The following is a 17,386-nucleotide window of genomic DNA, read 5'->3' on the forward strand; positions in this document are numbered from 1 at the left end:
AGTTTTTCACTTGGTGAATGTTTTTACAATTTTTATTTTAAAATTAACTGAATATTGCAGACATATTTTATATTGAAGGTAGAAATTTGTATAATTTTATATATATATAATTATTTTTTTATTATTAATACCAGTTACTCACAATATTTTTGACGAATATAATCGATATAAAATATAAATTTCAAAATCCACAATTTGCTAATTTTGCTGGTTAATTAAATGTAAGTTTAAAAAAAGCTAGATTTGACGTAAATGAACGAAATTGGCAGCACAGGCAACATTATTAACGTAATCTATTTACGTAAAGAAAATGCGTTAGTAAATGGTTTTACGTTTTATTGTTGCTGTACTCGAAAATATACTAAAAGAAATACTAAAACATTCATTACCGTATTTCCCATTTAAATTATTTACACTAAATTATTAACACAACGTTAAATAAATTTCTCTGGCAATAACAAATTGGACAATGGAATTAATTCAAAATAAAATGAAATAAAATAAATGAAAAAACAAGAAGTAACTTAAAGTTTCCGGACTGCAACAGACCAAACAAAACCTATGTAAAATGCATGTAGAATTTGGTTTAGATAAAAGTTTGGGATATATATGAATTTAAGAGTTGAGTCTAAAAAGGATCATGGTATTTACGATTAATATTATAAATTAAGACATAGTTTGATTAAGATTAATGATAATAACACTCACATATGAGTGCAAGCAGCAGCACTTTTAAAATCTAAAACAGATGTTTGGCGCCACTGAGAAAAGTAAAAAAGTAAAATTTTTTATACATTTTATGGTTAAACATTTCATAACGAATTCTATTAATTATATCGTTTAAAATATAATTTCAATTTACAATTTTGCTATATCTTAAAATCAAAAATAAAATGTAATTCATAGCTCACGTAAAATATAAATGTTTTTTTTCTTAGATTTCACAAATAAAGTTTAAACTTGTACCTTGTGGCTTTAAAACTGTTTCACCAACGATTGCAAAACTGTGCTGCTGCACTTCTCCTTTGCATATGTTTCTCTGTAGGCAATTTTCATCACTTTTTCATCATATTGATGCACATTTCACATTTTTTTAGGTATTAATGCCATAAAAAGAATGCACTTGACCTGGTTTTCGAAAGCAATATAAATCTGTGTATATGAAAAGCGAAGATTTCCGTATCCCTTTTAGTTTGTATACTAATTACATGACATTCACCTTACAAAGCAAAGCACGCTTCTTATGTTATAACTCTGCTTCCGAAATTAATCACGAAAATAGCCGAAATGCGGAATGCGTCGTGTGTCGTGCGGTCTTCTTGAGTGACTGAGGTAATCCCGCCGCGTCAACGAGATCGATAAATGCACAATGGGAAGAAGTCAGTTTTTATTGACAAAAATTGTGGTTCTAATGATAACAATTAAGAAACAAAAATCAACATAAGCATAACTCTTTTACGCTAAGCAACTAAACACCAAGCTATAAGCAAACCTAACTTTTTTTAATTTTATCTGTTCATTGAGAAAACATAGAATTGTCGAATATTTAATTATATTACTGTTCAGTCCTGAAAACTATTTTTTAACCACATATTTTAAAAAGACCTCAAACTTTAAAACTTTAGTTCTGTCACCTTTTGGATTTCTCGCTTATTTAAGGGGGGACATCTGAGTAACTGGCCAAAATAAAAGCCGATTTTCAAGAATTTTTTTTGGCCAAAAGAAAAATTTTAAAGTAGGTTTTATAATGTTATATGTGAAGTACAAAATACATTTTGTTTGGAATAAATCGAAAACAAAATGGCGGCTGTGCAGCATTTCTTCGTAGGCCCTATTTTTTTGAAAGGGGTCCATGGCCGGAAATCTAACGTCCTTAATTTTTGATCTAGTTTCTGTATCTCAACCGCTATCGACACACGTAAGATTTTTTCGATATTTTGATTAAATAAAATGTTCAATTTTCATAAAAAAAAAACGTCACAAAATTGTTTATCGTGTGTCGATAGCCATAGGTATTTTGAATATACTGTCAAAATTTCAGATCGATCGGTTAAGATTTGTTCGATTTAGGTTTCCGGCCAACTCAAAAAAAGTGGTTTTGAGAAAAACGCGTTTAAAGTTTTAAAATCGTATATATTTACATGAGAGGCATCGCCGCAGAATGGAAAATTTCGACACTTAGACACATTTGCCGGACTCTATCTTTTGGTATGTTATTTTTAAGACCCTAAAGAATTTTTTAAGCAAAAAAAAAATGTTTCGATTTTTTTTTTTTTTTTTTTTTTGAGATTGCTCATCTTTTGTACATAAATCTTAAAAATATACTCTTTTATTTTTGGTAAATGTTACTTTTACTCGTCACAAAATATGATGTTAACATTTTTTAGAGTGAAGGTCAGTTTTGTGCTGTGTAAGGAGGTAGTCATTTTCGACCCCATAAAGTGTATTAATTTTTGAATAGCATCAATAGCTAAGAATTTAAACTTTTAACAATTGAATTTGTGCAAAAAAGTCTACTTTTGTCCATTGTGCAAAGCAGATGTGGGCGACAAGTAAGATGTTGGGGAACGGGTGACTTTGGAGGCACATATGTTTCATATAATATGTATGTATGTACGTTTTTACATATATAATGCATTTGCCGGGGGCTGGTTCGATCAGCTCTTATACTTGGTCGCCACCGCCGGCTAAAACAAAAGCGACAGCCAAACCCGATATAAGATGTTCGAGTTTTGTTGACTTTGTTTTATATTTTGACACTGCATCCTCGCTAAGGTGGAAACCAGTTTTTATCATAGCTATAATGTTGCATTCCAAGTCGATGCAGAATGTGTAAACGCCACCAAAATATTATAACATTTTATTATCAGCCCAATGGCACATTTTAACTTTTAATTTAACAAATTTTTTAAATAAAACGGCATGTAAGTAACTCGGGGAACATATCCTTTTACAAATGGATTACATTTTTGTCGCAAATCAACATTTTTAGAGGGCACTCGAAGGATTCCCTATTACTTATAAACCTCTAAATATTTTTGCAATACAATATTTAACACTACATTCTTTAAATGTTGTTATTATATGCCATATAATATATGGTGTTTAATTTAATAAGCCGCCTTTTTTCCGAACGTTTTAATTCAACCGAATTTCGAACATATGTCTTATATACTGGACCTGTTGTATTAAAAGACATTTTAAATTCTGTTCAATACAACCTTTTTTTACTGTTTAGCTTGGGAATAAGAATTCTTCTTGATAGTGAGTTCTGTATTTCGCAAAATGAACTTGTCTCTGCGTTGCTGTATAATTTTTAAAAGAAATGCCGGAACGATATTCGTTTTCCATGGTAACTTTTAAATACCACTGTCTCACACATTTAAGCAAACAATGCTGAGTATTTGGCTCTTTGCAGACAATTAGTGCATTTCCCTTCGAAAACTTTCTCGGATAGTTGAAAAAATGGTTAAAAAGTCTGATTATGTCATTGAACAGCTATACAATCGTTATGTTGAGCGCAGTAAATTAAATGTGATTTTCAAGGAAAAAAACTTTATTCAATCATTTAAATTTTAATTTACAAGATGCGAATTGCATTTTTTATATTAAGACAAGTGGCGCCTATAAAATCTTGAAAATATTTGTGATTAATGGGAATACCTTAAGTCCTAGAGACCTAGAGTCCTTCTACACCTATTCGATTAATTTTAGCCTTGTAGGAATTTTTTCTATAGCGTGCATGAATTTCGACTCTCAAGTTTGGCTGCATAAAATATAATAAATAACAGGAAAAATTATGAATTTTTTAGATAGCTCTAGACATATTTATATACCCCTTATTAATTAACAGAAAATGGACTAGGAAAATGTATTTAACACTGAGGTGCAGAAGGAGCAGAGCCAGGAAATAACGACCCTACACCCGCCTGCTGAGGACAAAAAACACACTGGGAAGAAATTATGCAATAATTAATTTAATCTAACAATTTTTTATTTTTACAGTAATTATGTACTTATTGGGGCGTCTTTTGACAGAGGTCACTTCCCTAAGAAGTGAGTGGCCTCTATTAAGGCAAAGGTGTGCGGGGAATAAAAATAAAAAAACTCTGGACGACCTGAAGTGTTTTGAGCTTACTCTTAAAGATGTCAGCATTTTTTCCAAATTTGTAAGTATAACACATATAATCGAATAAATATAAATATATAAATATAATATAAAATATAACTATAAAAATGACTCCAAAATTTGCATTCGAGGGATGCTTATAACATCAGCCCTCAGAGATATTTTTTTCTTATATTTTTTATGAATTATTTAATTCTAATAATTTATATATTTACAGCCAGTTTCAAGACCAAATTCTCGTTGGAGGACGCTGACTTTGACAGTATAACACAGAAGTACTTCCAATACGCGCAGGACCGTGTGACAAAATCGAATAACAAAAAAATAAACGCTACTGAAATACAAAAAAATAATAAATAATAATAATAAATAAGCATTCATAAATATTATTCATATTATAAATAAAAAGAAAAACCTGAGGTATTGAGGTATATTGTTTTTTAAGTTTATAATCTAAAGTTCAATTTTAATTTTAAAGTTAAATAGTAATAAATAATCATAAACATAAATAACTTTTTGTTTAATTTACATTTAAAAGATACTGATTTTCTATAAAAATTAAAATTGGAAATAAATATCGAAAATGTATATGAAACGTATCGTAAAAAGACCGCAAATGGTACTTTTTCGGGTATCGTTAAAGGTGTGCAAAACGGTACTTTTTCCGGTATCCGCTTACGCTAACGCTGCATGTATGAGAATGGCTTTTGAAAGTTTCGAAGCCAACATACTTTTTAAACGAGCTCCCCCTTCGTCGTAAGCTCTTCCCCTGTTTTGTGGCATGATCCTCCTTGGGCCGAAATATTTCTGACGCTAGCTAGCTTTTATTTGCCTCCTTAAAGCGTTCCATATGTCTATTACTTTTAAATAATAGCTTTTTAATTTTAACATGGGCAACAAAATGTTGGCATTTTTTCTTTAGTACGCCGGTAGATAAACCATTTTTGTTTATTTTATCGCAGAGCCAATCAAAAGAGGCGTCAAGAATTCTGTGTTAAAAACAAAGTGTATTGCAGCGACGTTAGAATACTCTTTTAAAATAAGTTGGGAAAATAATAAATATTTAGGATTTTATTGATTCAGATTTTACTTATTAAAATTATTATTATTGTTAAAAATTTGTTGTTGACATAGCCATGTTCATATGTGATTTTTTGCCTTATGTAGTGCAAATTACAAGGCATTACTTTGGTCGGGTATACCCTGGCAGGCATCAGAATTGCGTTATCAGTTTTCGGTTTCGTCCCCATTTTGTATGCATTTGTTTTGAAGTGCCTTGGCAGAGTGCAAGTGTTTTGATTTGATTTGATTAAATCTTCCATTTAAATCAGGTAACTCCAGTGATTGGTGTATTTCTATACACTTGCAGGGTATTATAATTTCAGTCAGAAGTTTGCAATGCAGTGAAGGAGACCTATCCGACCCTGTAAAGTATATATATTCTTGATCAGCATCAACAGCCGAGTCGATCTAGCCATGTCCGTGCAATATATGTCAGAACGGGCCGGATCGGACGACTATATCATATAGCTGCCATACAACTGTTCGAAAGATTTGTAGAAAAAAAATTATAACTTGGCTGTTTTTCAACCTTTTTGCATAATTTTTTTAGTTGTTTTTCAACGTAATTTCATCTACTCTAATATATGAGCTTTTTTTATTATTTTAGAATTATTGTATAAATTTCATAAAAATCGGACAACTATATCATATAGCTGCCATAGAAGCGATCGGTGAATGTATAAGATATGTAAAGCTGGGAATGTAAAACTGTAACTGTCAAACTGTAAACATAATAAGTATAGGAAAAATGTAATGAAACTCTGTTTTGTGAGTGTTTTCAGCATTTAAATCTATAATGCAAATATCAAAACCAATCTGCAATAGAGCTGTATCGATTGTTTTGGGATTTAGTGAAACATCGATTTTTTAGGGTCCAATCGATTGTTTCCCGCATTTTTGGAAGGTAAAATATATAATATAAATATATATATAATATATCTTTCCATCTAAATAATCCCATTATTTCGTAAACATATAACCTATAACAGTTTTTCTTGTTATATCTCAAAATATTCTTATTCGCAATATTTCCTTATTCATAATTGGACACCAACTCGTCCTCCTGACTCCAGCCATGCATTCACCCAGAATCATAGTGCAGACTTACACAACATTTCTGGCTAGGAATCCACACAGGATTTACACATCTCTAGGCTCTTCAGTCTCCTGAGAGGTTACCGGAGAAGAATGTGTTCCCTAAAAATACAAGTGCAACGCCCCTCGGTGCCTTGCGGCTCAGGCGGATGATTCCGCTCCGCCGGCAGCAGCGCCAGAGCCAGCAGCGCAAGCAACGCCAACACCAGAGCCTTCCAGATCATTAGGGCCACCCCCACTGGGGGTGGCAATATTTTGTAACGGTGGTTGTCGTATCCATTTTGTCCAGGGTCGAAACGTAAACGAGGGCCCTTTGGCCTCGGTTGCCTATTTTTACTCCAAATGGTGGAATTACAGCCAAATCGACGAACAATTGTATTTTTAATAATTATATAAAATATTTATTAAGTTAATTTTTCAAATAAGGATCTACTTTCTTTTTATGTAGTACCCCATATCTCAATCGCATACATCCAGGTTGACGTTAGGATTGCCTTGAGCAGCAAAACTTTCGTCGAAAGCTGGAGGCTTTTGGAACTCCCGACATCGCCTCAGGCTCAAATATATGTTGATTAGCCTGGTAGGCCTACTGGCGACAAGCTGTGTGTGCTCCGGCGCTTCATCCAATGGTGTCGACGGCCAAATTAGTGCTGGAATCGTCGGCGCCAGCTCTTCAGCAAGTGAAGGCGCTGCTTCACGAATCGGAAACCACGCCACGTTGTGGTGGCCCACGTCGGGCCACCTTAAAATCAAAACAATCAAAGCAACATGTCGTCTTCTAGTGAAAGTGAAAGTTCCGAAATTAATGAACAACTGTGCTTTAACACTATAAAAGACATAAATTGTTATCAGTGTCCTGACTTAGAACAGAGGATTGAAAATTATATGCAAATGGTTCGGGATGGTAGAGTAAATAGTTCCGTCAACCTGTTGCATACGACGACTGCAAAGGCGTATGAAAAGCCATATTACCTCCTGGTGGATGGTTTACATATGCCAACATTGTGGCAGACGGCTTTACGCAAAGTTACTCGATGTATAGTAACCCAGATATCCCTATGCTGTGGGACGCTTTACATTATAAAGCAATTTTGCAGAAGCAGATGCCCAACAATATTTTAAAAATTAATTATATCTTCAAAAAGATGTACACAATTTATAACCGATCGTCATTAGTTGAAGACATAAATAAATTGAAATCAGAGTTGAGAAATTTCTTCAGAAATGTACCCCATGATGGAATGAAGATGCAGATTGAGAAGATACAAATTGTTTGCGAAAAATATTTCCTTTCTTGCCCATAGGAAAATGTCTTCGACATTAGATTCGCAAACAACGATGTTTTGGAGGCAATAGGGCGCAAGTGGCAAGATTTATTGCGCGAGCTCATAAAGACAATCCCGAATGCAAGCAAAGAATTTTTTAGCATTCTTACTTGGTCTAATGGCTTGTTTCGAATGCCAAAGCATCCTTCCCGTGAGTGGTTCGACTAAAAAAAGGAGGGTAGGCCTCCTGGGGAAACCACTAAAAAAAAAACGCGCCAAAACTCTCACCTCCTGGGTTGCGTGGAAGAGAGTTTCTTGCCCGTATAGTTGCGTCGCTCGGTCTTGCCTGCAGTGCTTCCTGTAAGTCAATATCCTATATATTAAGCTCATTATAGTCTAAGGGCCACTCACTTTGGCTCTCTACGAACAGCAAAAAGCTTGCTTCTTCCCCAGTCCTGCCCATTCTGTATTTTAACCTGGAGTTGGACAAAGGAATGTGGAAATCTATTGCCCCTAAAGTAAATACAAAGAAGGAATTAAGATCCCGAAGTTATCTGCAACCCAACTGGACGGATACCATAGCCATGTTGGTGTATAAAAAAATGCCTCTTCCATGTACTTTGAGAAGTCAAAAATAGCCGACAAGGTGGAGAATATATGACTGCAAATTAAGGGATATTGTAATGAGTGCAGCTCAATTTTAAAAGGACATTGCCTTGTGGAACCGGATGTGAATTGCGGCATCTCCATAAATATTACTGTACCAGACACACGCGGATAAAAAACGGCGAAGATGATACTGGAGAGTACCTCTCGAGCTACCGGAACGAAAAATATCTGCTCACCCGAATTGCAACATTTACTGCTCTGGATCATAGGGAAAATACCGAAAATGATTATTTACCGGAAGAAAATGAGAAAATATACGAGGATATTGTAGATTTCATCTCTAATATCCAAAGATGTGGCGAAGAACAAGCGTCAAAGTGCAGTACAGTCCACTGCCGGCCGGATCCTACTCAAAAAAAAAAATGGGTTTGAGAAAAACGCATTTAAAGTTTTAAAACTTCGACACTTTTGCCGGACTCTATCTTTTGCTATGTTATTTCTAAGACCTTAAAGAATTTTTTAAGCGAACAAAATTTTTCGATTTTCTAAAAAAGTTACTCAGATGTCCCCCCTTAACTTAACCCAATCCCAATCGGCTGTCGAGTAATTTCCTCTGGGCTGTGGCCCGCTTTATATAGACCCTGGCGAGGTCCAGTGTGGCCGGTCGCGTCTGATGGATAAAACGGTAATAGTGTGGCCAGCCACCGTTCGGTCCAGTGTGACCCTCCGCTCGCGATCTGTGGCGCGCGCGCGCATTCAATACAAATTTCTTCACGATGTGTCTAATCCATTTTCCTATGTCGCTAATTCTGCCTATACTTTATCTTACCTCTTTTATAATGTTAATGTTCCCCGAATTGCTTATAGCCTCCGTTTGCGTAGCATAATAAGCCTAAGTTCAGTCATACAATATTTATCTCAGCACATTATAAATCATTAAGTCAGTGCATAAGGAAATAAAATATAGATTATTAATATTTTTATATACGCAATGCATCAGACCGAAATGGCGAATAAAGACCACCAAGGAATTAATATTGGTGCCAGGGTAAATATTCTACTTCGAGCTTAAAAAGTTAAAAAGCTTAAATTTGTTTGAAGACACAAAGTCGATTTTAAATGATGAAAAAATTACTGAAATAACATTTCTTGGAAATCCTGCATTAAGTAGTACAAAATTTAGTATTATTCTTATGCCATTAAGCTTTGTATTTAAATCTATATTTAAGATTCCTGAACTGTTGGATTATACTTTGGAAAATGTTAAAAGCAGTTTAAATAACGATAGTTTTATCAATTTTGATAACGGAAAGATATATTAAAAATTAATTTCTCAATTCGAATTCGATTTAGTAGTTCCGTATTTATTGTACCTGGATGATTTTCGAATTAACACCGTCCTTGGACGTAAAGCAAGCTTTTGCTTGGGTCTGGCACCCTGGACTTCTTCTATAGCTCAGAAACGGACTGCCTCAGCCATATTTCAAGTTCCTCAAGTCATTCCTGGAGGGCCGAAGGTTCGTAGTCAAATGTGGAGAAGCACGCTCAAGCGTTAAAGAAATACTTGCTGGTGTCCCCCAAGGAAGCGATCTTCTCAACTCATGGCAAAAGAAGTGGAATATTGCTGTCAATAGCGATTAGTCCTCCGCCATTACCTTTTCCACCCGCCGCGGCAACTGCCCTTCAGTTAGTCTCAACGACGCACAGTAGCTCCTTTTCCCATTTTACGTTGCAAAAATCATAACTTTTGAACCAAATAAGATAATAAAATAATTTAAACGCCATTTGACAGCCAATTGTTGTAAAATTTACATATTTGTTGGAAAATGTGCCACGCCTGTAATAATAGTGCGAACAAGGTATTTTGTATTAATATAGACTAAGAAATATCGAAATGTATGCGTTAAAAATACCATCCCTAAGAATGGCACTTCCGGATTGACTGTGAATAAAGGCAACACGTAAATAAATTCAATCTCAACATCTTTACATTTAATAGCCTAATCAGGCTTATTACATGGTGTCAGAAGTTAAAATATCAATCTTTGATTAACGTGGAACACAATGGAGCGTGTATTACCTGAAATCGACTGCGCAATGATGGCAAACGAGTGGCCAAAGTGGAAAAGATCATTCATCATGTACATGATGGCGTCAGGCAAGGACGCTGAACCAGAAGCGAAGAAAATCGCTACATTTCTCTGGTTAGCTGGAACAAAAGCTACGGAAATATACAACACAATGTTTCCCAACGACGGAACCGCACATGGCATGGTTGGTACCGTGCCGGCATCCTCGCATGCGTCTACTTCGTCGTCTGCGGCAGTGATCGCTAGCCGTTCACTGGAAAACGTGCTTAAGGCATTTGATGACTATAGTGTTCCACTTCGAAACATTACGATGGAATCCTATAAGTTTAACAACATTGTTCAAACTGAGGGACAGCCTTTCATAGACTTCGAGACGAGTCTTCGCAAGCAAGTACAGTTATGTGATTACAAATGTAACTGTGGAAAAAAATATGAGGAACGCATGTTGCTGGATCGCCTTATAATCGGCATACATGACAAAAGCCTGCAGCTCAAACTCCTTGATGGAAAGAATAAGAAACTGGAGGAGATCATCACTGAGTGTAAAGCCTACGAAGCAGCTACTAAAAACAACGAATTTTTACAAAATCAGAATCGTCTGTTTCCTGAGAAGACAATCAACGCAGTTATTCGTCGCTGCTACAATTGTGGATCAATATTCAACCCGAATCATCTCTCTGAGTGCCGTGCGAAGGAGACAACATGCTACGCGTGCGGCAAGTCCGGGCATTTCGCCAAATACTGCAAGCAGCAACACAAACGAGTGGACAACAGGAACAAACGAACGAGTAGCAGCAGCAACAGCAACGGGCGAGTCAACAACAATCAGTCAGATGTGGATCACAAGCGAGCATCCGGTGGGGTAATTAATTGGATAGAATCAGGTAAAAATATTGAAAGTGGATTTGATCCGAATAGTTGTTTTAATACAAAATTTCTTAGGATAAGTAGTTGTGGACAAAGCAGAGTGAGATGGACGAAGTCGTTCAGAATAAATGGAGAAATCATTATGTTTAAAGTGGACACAGGTGCTGATGTTAACTGCATTCCAATTGATTTGGCAGAAAAATTAAGACTTAAAGTTAAAAAAGAAAACATGCTTATTTTCGACTATAATAATGTTAAAGTAAATAATTTTGGAACGACTAAAGCAAACTGCTTGGATTTGAGCTCAAAAACAGAACAATGCATCGAATTTTTAGTTGTTGAAAAAAAATGTGAACCCTTGTTAGGTTTGAAATCCTCAGTTGAATTAAATCTCATTAAGCATTTAAACATTGATTCAGTGTATAACTTGCCTGGAACTAGGGAGGAGTTTGTGGAGAAATTTAAGCAATTGTTTCAGGGAATTGGCAAGCTGCCAAATAAACAGTCGATCATTTTAAAAGATGACGCACAACCTGTGCTACATTATAAGAAAAGGTTTCCACAAAGTTTGTTAGGGGCATTGGAGCAAGAGTTAAAGGCTATGGTAAAGGAAAAGATAATCTCACCAGTAACGTATCCCACCAGCTGGGTGAATAATTTGCAAATTGTGGAAAAATCCAATGGAAAACTTAGACTTTGTTTAGACCCGAAACCATTGAATAATGCAATCAAACGAGAACATTACCTTATTCCAACAATAGACGATTTTATGATACAGTTATCGCGGAAAAAGGTGTTCACTATCCTGGATCTGTCACATGGATTTTGGCAGATGGAATTGGATGAAATTAGTTCTGACTTGACAACCTTTATGAGCCCATTTGGAAGGTTTAAGTTTAATCGTGTTCCATTTGGAATTAATAGCGCCCCTGAGATGTTCCAACGAAACATGGTGCAGATTTTTGGGGATATTCCAAATGTAATAGTTTATTTTGACGACATTGGAATATTAGGAGAAAGCTTTGAGGAACATGATGAAACTTTAATAAAAGTACTTCAGCGAGCCAAAGAGAATGGTGTTCGTTTTAATCCGAACAAAGTTCAATATAGGAAAATGCAAGTTGAATTTATGGGTCACATATTATCGGAGGGTCTAATAAAACCACAAAGAAAGCACTTGGAAGCTATCGAAAAAATTAAAACGCCAGAAGACAAATCTGGAGTGCTACGTATTTTGGGACTGTTTAAATACCTCGCTAAGTTTATTCCAGACCTGTCTTCTAGAACTGCAAACTTGAGAAACCTGACTCGGAACGATACCCCTTTTAACTGGACTACAGAACATCAAAAGGAACTTGACGACCTACTTAAAACTATAACGAGTGGTCCGATTTTAGCGGTTTATGACAGAGCTAAACCTGTAGTCATTCAAACTGATGCTTCTAAAGATGGTCTTGGTTGCGTAATACTTCAAAACGGACATCCAATAAGTTTTGCTTCGCGCACGTTGACAAAATGTGAACAAAAATGGGCCCAAATTGAGAAGGAGCTGTTAGCAATTGTTTTTGCATGTGAAAGGTTTCACTATTATATCTATGGCAGAGAATTCTTGGTAGAAAGTGATCATAAGCCATTGGAAGTATTAATAAAACGTGATATTGACTCAGTAACAATGCGGCTGCAACGAATGCTACTATATCTTCTAAAATATCCAAAAATGTCTGTAAAATATAAGCCTGGAAAAGATATGCTAGTAGCAGACTGTCTATCACGAGCTCAACTATCGGACGAAGCAGAAATCCCAGAACTATCGGATGTTATACATATAGTGAGAAATGCTGCCTGTCTCTCAGAAGAAAACTATGAGTGCTATATTAGAGTTTTGGGTAATGACGAGAACTATTCGAGAGTCGCTGAGTTTGTTAAACATGGATGGCCATCGTTTCACAAACTAGACAAGTTTTGTCAAAACTTTTATAAATTCAAATCTGAATTGCACTTTGAACACGGTCTCCTATTCCGTGTTTGCAGACTAGTAATACCGACAAAGTTACAAAAACAAATTGTAACGCAAGTCCATGAGCTGCATTCAGGCATTGAGAAAACACTAGCACGAGCACGAAAACTTTACTATTGGCCAAATATGACCGTCCAAATTAAGGAGTTAGTGGGCGCCTGTGAAATATGTGAAAAGTTTAGAAGAAACAATCAAAAAGAACCATTGATAGATGATGAAACGCCAGAATATCCCTTTCATATTGCCGGGATGGACATATTCGAATATGGGGGGAAAAGTTTTTTATCTATCTTTGATGCATATTCTAATTTCTTGATTGTTAATAGGCTTAACGGAAAATCAGTTGAGGAAGTCACTGGGGAATTAAAAAAAACATTTGATAGTTATGGTTACCCGTCGAAGCTCAAATGCGATAACAATCCTTTTAATTCATTCTCGTTTAGAAATTTTGCAAACGAATGTAATATGTTGCTCCAATTTTCAAGTCCTAGATACCCTCAAAGCAACGGGTTAGCAGAAAAAGGGGTGGCGATTGCAAAAAATATCTTGAAGCGTTGTTCTGAAATAAGAGATTACCAATACAGAATCCTCGAGTACAATTCAACTCCTGTGGCAAGTTTAGGGCTCGCTCCATGCGAACTTTTTCTTGGTAGGATATGTAAAACAAAAATGCCAATTAAAAAATCAGAGCTTTATAGGAATCATATTGATGAGGAAAAAATTGCAAAGAAATTTATTGCCAAAAAGTCTAAACAAAGAATGTATTTTGACATGCACTCGAAAACTCTGTGTCCACTAAACATAGGTGATAGAGTCCAATTTAAGAAAAGAGCCAATGAGTGGGCATATGGCACTATTGAAAAAAGAGTAAATGAAAGATCTTATATAATAAAAGATGATCTCAATAACTTTTTTAGAAGAAATAGAAAGTTAATAAATAAATCCAAAAATACTAGAAATAAACAAAGTGAAACTGTTAATTTAGGAGATAATGAAACTGTTAATTTAGGAGAAAATGAAACTGTTAATTTAGGAGAAAATGAAACTGTTAATTTAAGAGAAAATGAAACTGTTAATTTAAGAGAAAATGAAACTGTTAATTTAAGAGAAAATGAAGAAACCGAAGCCCTTAATTTAAGTGAGAATGAAACTGAAAATGATGAAGAAAAGACTGTACATATTTTTGAAGAACCAGGAACCGAAGAAATAGCTAATTTTGATCTTTGTCAAACTGAAATTGTAAACCCAGAGGAAAGCACAGACCCATTGAGTGAGAGCACAATTATAAATGAAAGTACTATGTCTACGGACTATGAAACCCCTGGAAGTTTCAGTTCGGAGGAAGAGCTTGAACCAGTAACTGTAACCCGATCAGGTAGAACTATTAAACCTCCTAGTAGATATAGATAATGTTAATTTAAAAAAAAAAAAAAAAAAAAAAAAAAAAAAAAAAAGCGTGTAATAATAGTGCGAACAAGGTATTTTGTATTAATATAGACTAAGAAATATCGAAATGTATGCGTTAAAAATACCATCCCTAAGAATGGCACTTCCGGATTGACTGTGAATAAAGGCAACACGTAAATAAATTCAATCTCAACATCTTTACATTTAATAGCCTAATCAGGCTTATTACAACGCCCACTCATTCAAAGTGAAAAAATATTTTTATTTCAATGAAGGCAATTTTTTAAAAATATTTTTTATTTAATTTTTTATCTTTATTTTTATGTATTTGCTCAAATAAAAATAATTTGAAAACTGAAAAAAACATTTTTTTTTTTTAATTTAAAGTATAACCGCCACGCGCTGCAGTTAGTATATTTTTTGGTTAGTATGAAGCTGAGTCGGTATTTTGGTATATTTAACCCTGAGTAGTTTTGGTTTATGCTGTTGCATTTCCGGGGACGCAGCTCGACGCAGCAGATGTAAGTGATTTTAGTCCAGAATAGATCCACAAAGGTCGTAGTTATAGTGTGTATAGTGGCTCAGCCCATCCAAAAAAGATATACAGGCCTGCTCCGGTAATCGTAAAATTTTTTCGATTTCGTTTTGGGCGAAAACGAACCGTTTTCGTTTTTAGCTGCTCCGGTTTTCGGCAAATTTCTGCTATCGGAGTGTTTCGATTTCTCATCGTTTCTCACTGCTCAAGCAGCTAACTTGTGTTTTTGGTAATAAGCAAACAACTTAAAGTACTGCCTTTTATATTTACAATTGCCCTTTTTCTAAGCCAGAAAAAGGCAAAAATGGTAGAGTTAAGCAAATCTATGCACCTAAGTTTTAATTCCGGTGGTCTCAAATAATTATTTGGTTAATTTGGACTATTTAAGTAGTAAAATTAAATAGCATTATTTATAAACAACCATTTTGGCGGTTCTTTAAAGTTCTTAATGTATTCATTTATATTTTATAAATATTTTTAACTGGATGTTTCGTTCCACCAACAATATGGCAACCTTGGCGATAACTTTTTGCGGTGAACTTATCGACCTATCGCCAAACCGAGAAAACTGGTTGAACACGGCAAAAATTTTGTTGTCAAATTTGAGGTGGGGTCAGAAATAAATTTTTTAAAAAGTAACTACGTACCAGAATGATCTTGTGGTGGTGTGGAATAAACATCTATAGACCACTGAGTAAACTATTTTTTTTTTTTTTGTAAATAAGATATGATTTCATATAAAAAAAGCCATTTACTTTTCATTCCGGCCAGAAAAAGGTGCCCGTTTTTCAAATCGAAAAAATCCTTCGATTTCGATTACCGGAGCACCAATTTCTCGTTTTCAAAAACGAAAACGAAAAATTCTTGCCGTTTTCGATTACAGGAGCAGGCCTGTATATGTGTAATTTTGCTTGGATTATTTTGGTAATACGACTACGGTCACACCGACCGTAAAAAGTAAACAAAAAAAACGGCCGCCATTCGCGGCGTATTATTATGAATTTCTGAATTCCTCGTCGAAGTATTATTGCATAAATAAATGCAGAATCCTTTAAATTTATGTTTTTAACCTATAATGCTTAAAATTTTTTTAATTATTACAAAAAAAAATAATTTTAATTAATTTTACAGCGCAAGAACCTTGCTACCGCAAAACATATTATTTTTGCTAATTTTCTAATGTATTTTCAGTTCAAAAAACCAGCGAAATGATATAAAAATAAACTTCTCATTGTGAGACCATACTGTCAATGAGCTGGCTAATACATTTTTCAATTACAATTTTCTTCATTAAACCCGTATTTTGTTATCGAGTATCTAGTATATAATATGTAGATCTATCGATTACCGCGGCAATGAAGTACCTAATGCATTATTCCAATGCATTAGAGCGCCATATAGTCGTCTTGCTCGCACTTGTGTAAATCGCTATAGCACTGTCAAATCTTTAATGAAGTCTCTAATTAATGCGGCAGTGTCATGCCAGTATAAGACTAAGAATTTGTAGCTTATTTTAATATTTAACTAAAGCAACAAAGTGAGTCCAGCTGAGTCCACTTCTAAAACTAATTATATGTTGTAGAGTTATTTATTCTTATTATGTGTTGTTAGTATAAAAGTGCGCTTTTGCGCATTTTCTCTAAAATTAAAATTTAATGGTGATAAAAGTAAAAAACAGCTAATTGTTCGTGAAATGGAACGCAGAGAAAACGAGTAATGCACAAGCGAATGCCATTTTTAATTGTTTTAAAGCGTCAATACGTGGACCTTGTTCCGAGCACGAGGAGGAAAAAAAAAAGCAAAAGCATATCCTGCAGAATTTCTAAAAATTTGCGATAATCTAAACGGAACTTAAAACACTTTGAACGAAGTCATTTTGCTTGGCTAAGTTCTGAGACATCAGTCATTCTCACGAAAAGGTGAAAACCTATTGGACGGCTTGCATTACCCTTAACATAAAAAAAATAAGAACGCAATGAAAGGAGGTTGCAGACTTTGTTGCAAATAAGGCAGGAAATGTAAAATTTCTAAATCAAGCTGCGAGTGCTGCTGCTCGAAAGCGGGCGCAGCATGATCTTGTCTATGTGTTATGATTATTGGCTTTATGTCCACAAAAAGCAACAGCTATTAGATATTTATTAAAACGGCCAGTTGCAAGCCCTACAGAAGTCTCCGCTTATAAGGCTTTAGCTTTCCTTTTGGACCAGGGCCTAGCACAATATTGCGCGAATAGGGAGCCAACAAAAAACAATTTGTCTCCATTGTACATGTAGGTAGCTGATCGGAAAAAAGATTGCCGGTCAACACAAA

General features: G+C 34.9%; 1 protein-coding gene across 7 annotated transcripts in view; it reads right to left on the reverse strand.

Moving 5' to 3' along the window:
• The window catches only part of ics (ras suppressor protein 1), a 42,671-nt gene that overhangs the window by 4,057 nt on the left and 21,228 nt on the right, over positions 1-17,386 (reverse strand). For 2 of the 7 annotated variants that reach the window (XM_070284307.1, XM_070284305.1), the window contains exon 1: positions 1,220-1,308. The exons of 3 other annotated variants lie outside the window; for them this stretch is intronic. The gene's annotated coding sequence lies outside the window, so the exon portion shown is untranslated. Of the gene's footprint in view, positions 1-1,219; positions 1,309-4,344; positions 4,464-17,386 lie in introns of those variants that run through there. 2 more of the 7 variants (XM_070284304.1, XM_070284306.1) reach the window with 2 other exon arrangements.

This window comes from Drosophila kikkawai, chromosome 2R (assembly GCF_030179895.1).
Source record: "Drosophila kikkawai strain 14028-0561.14 chromosome 2R, DkikHiC1v2, whole genome shotgun sequence".
In the NCBI taxonomy this organism is placed as follows: domain Eukaryota; kingdom Metazoa; phylum Arthropoda; class Insecta; order Diptera; family Drosophilidae; genus Drosophila; species Drosophila kikkawai.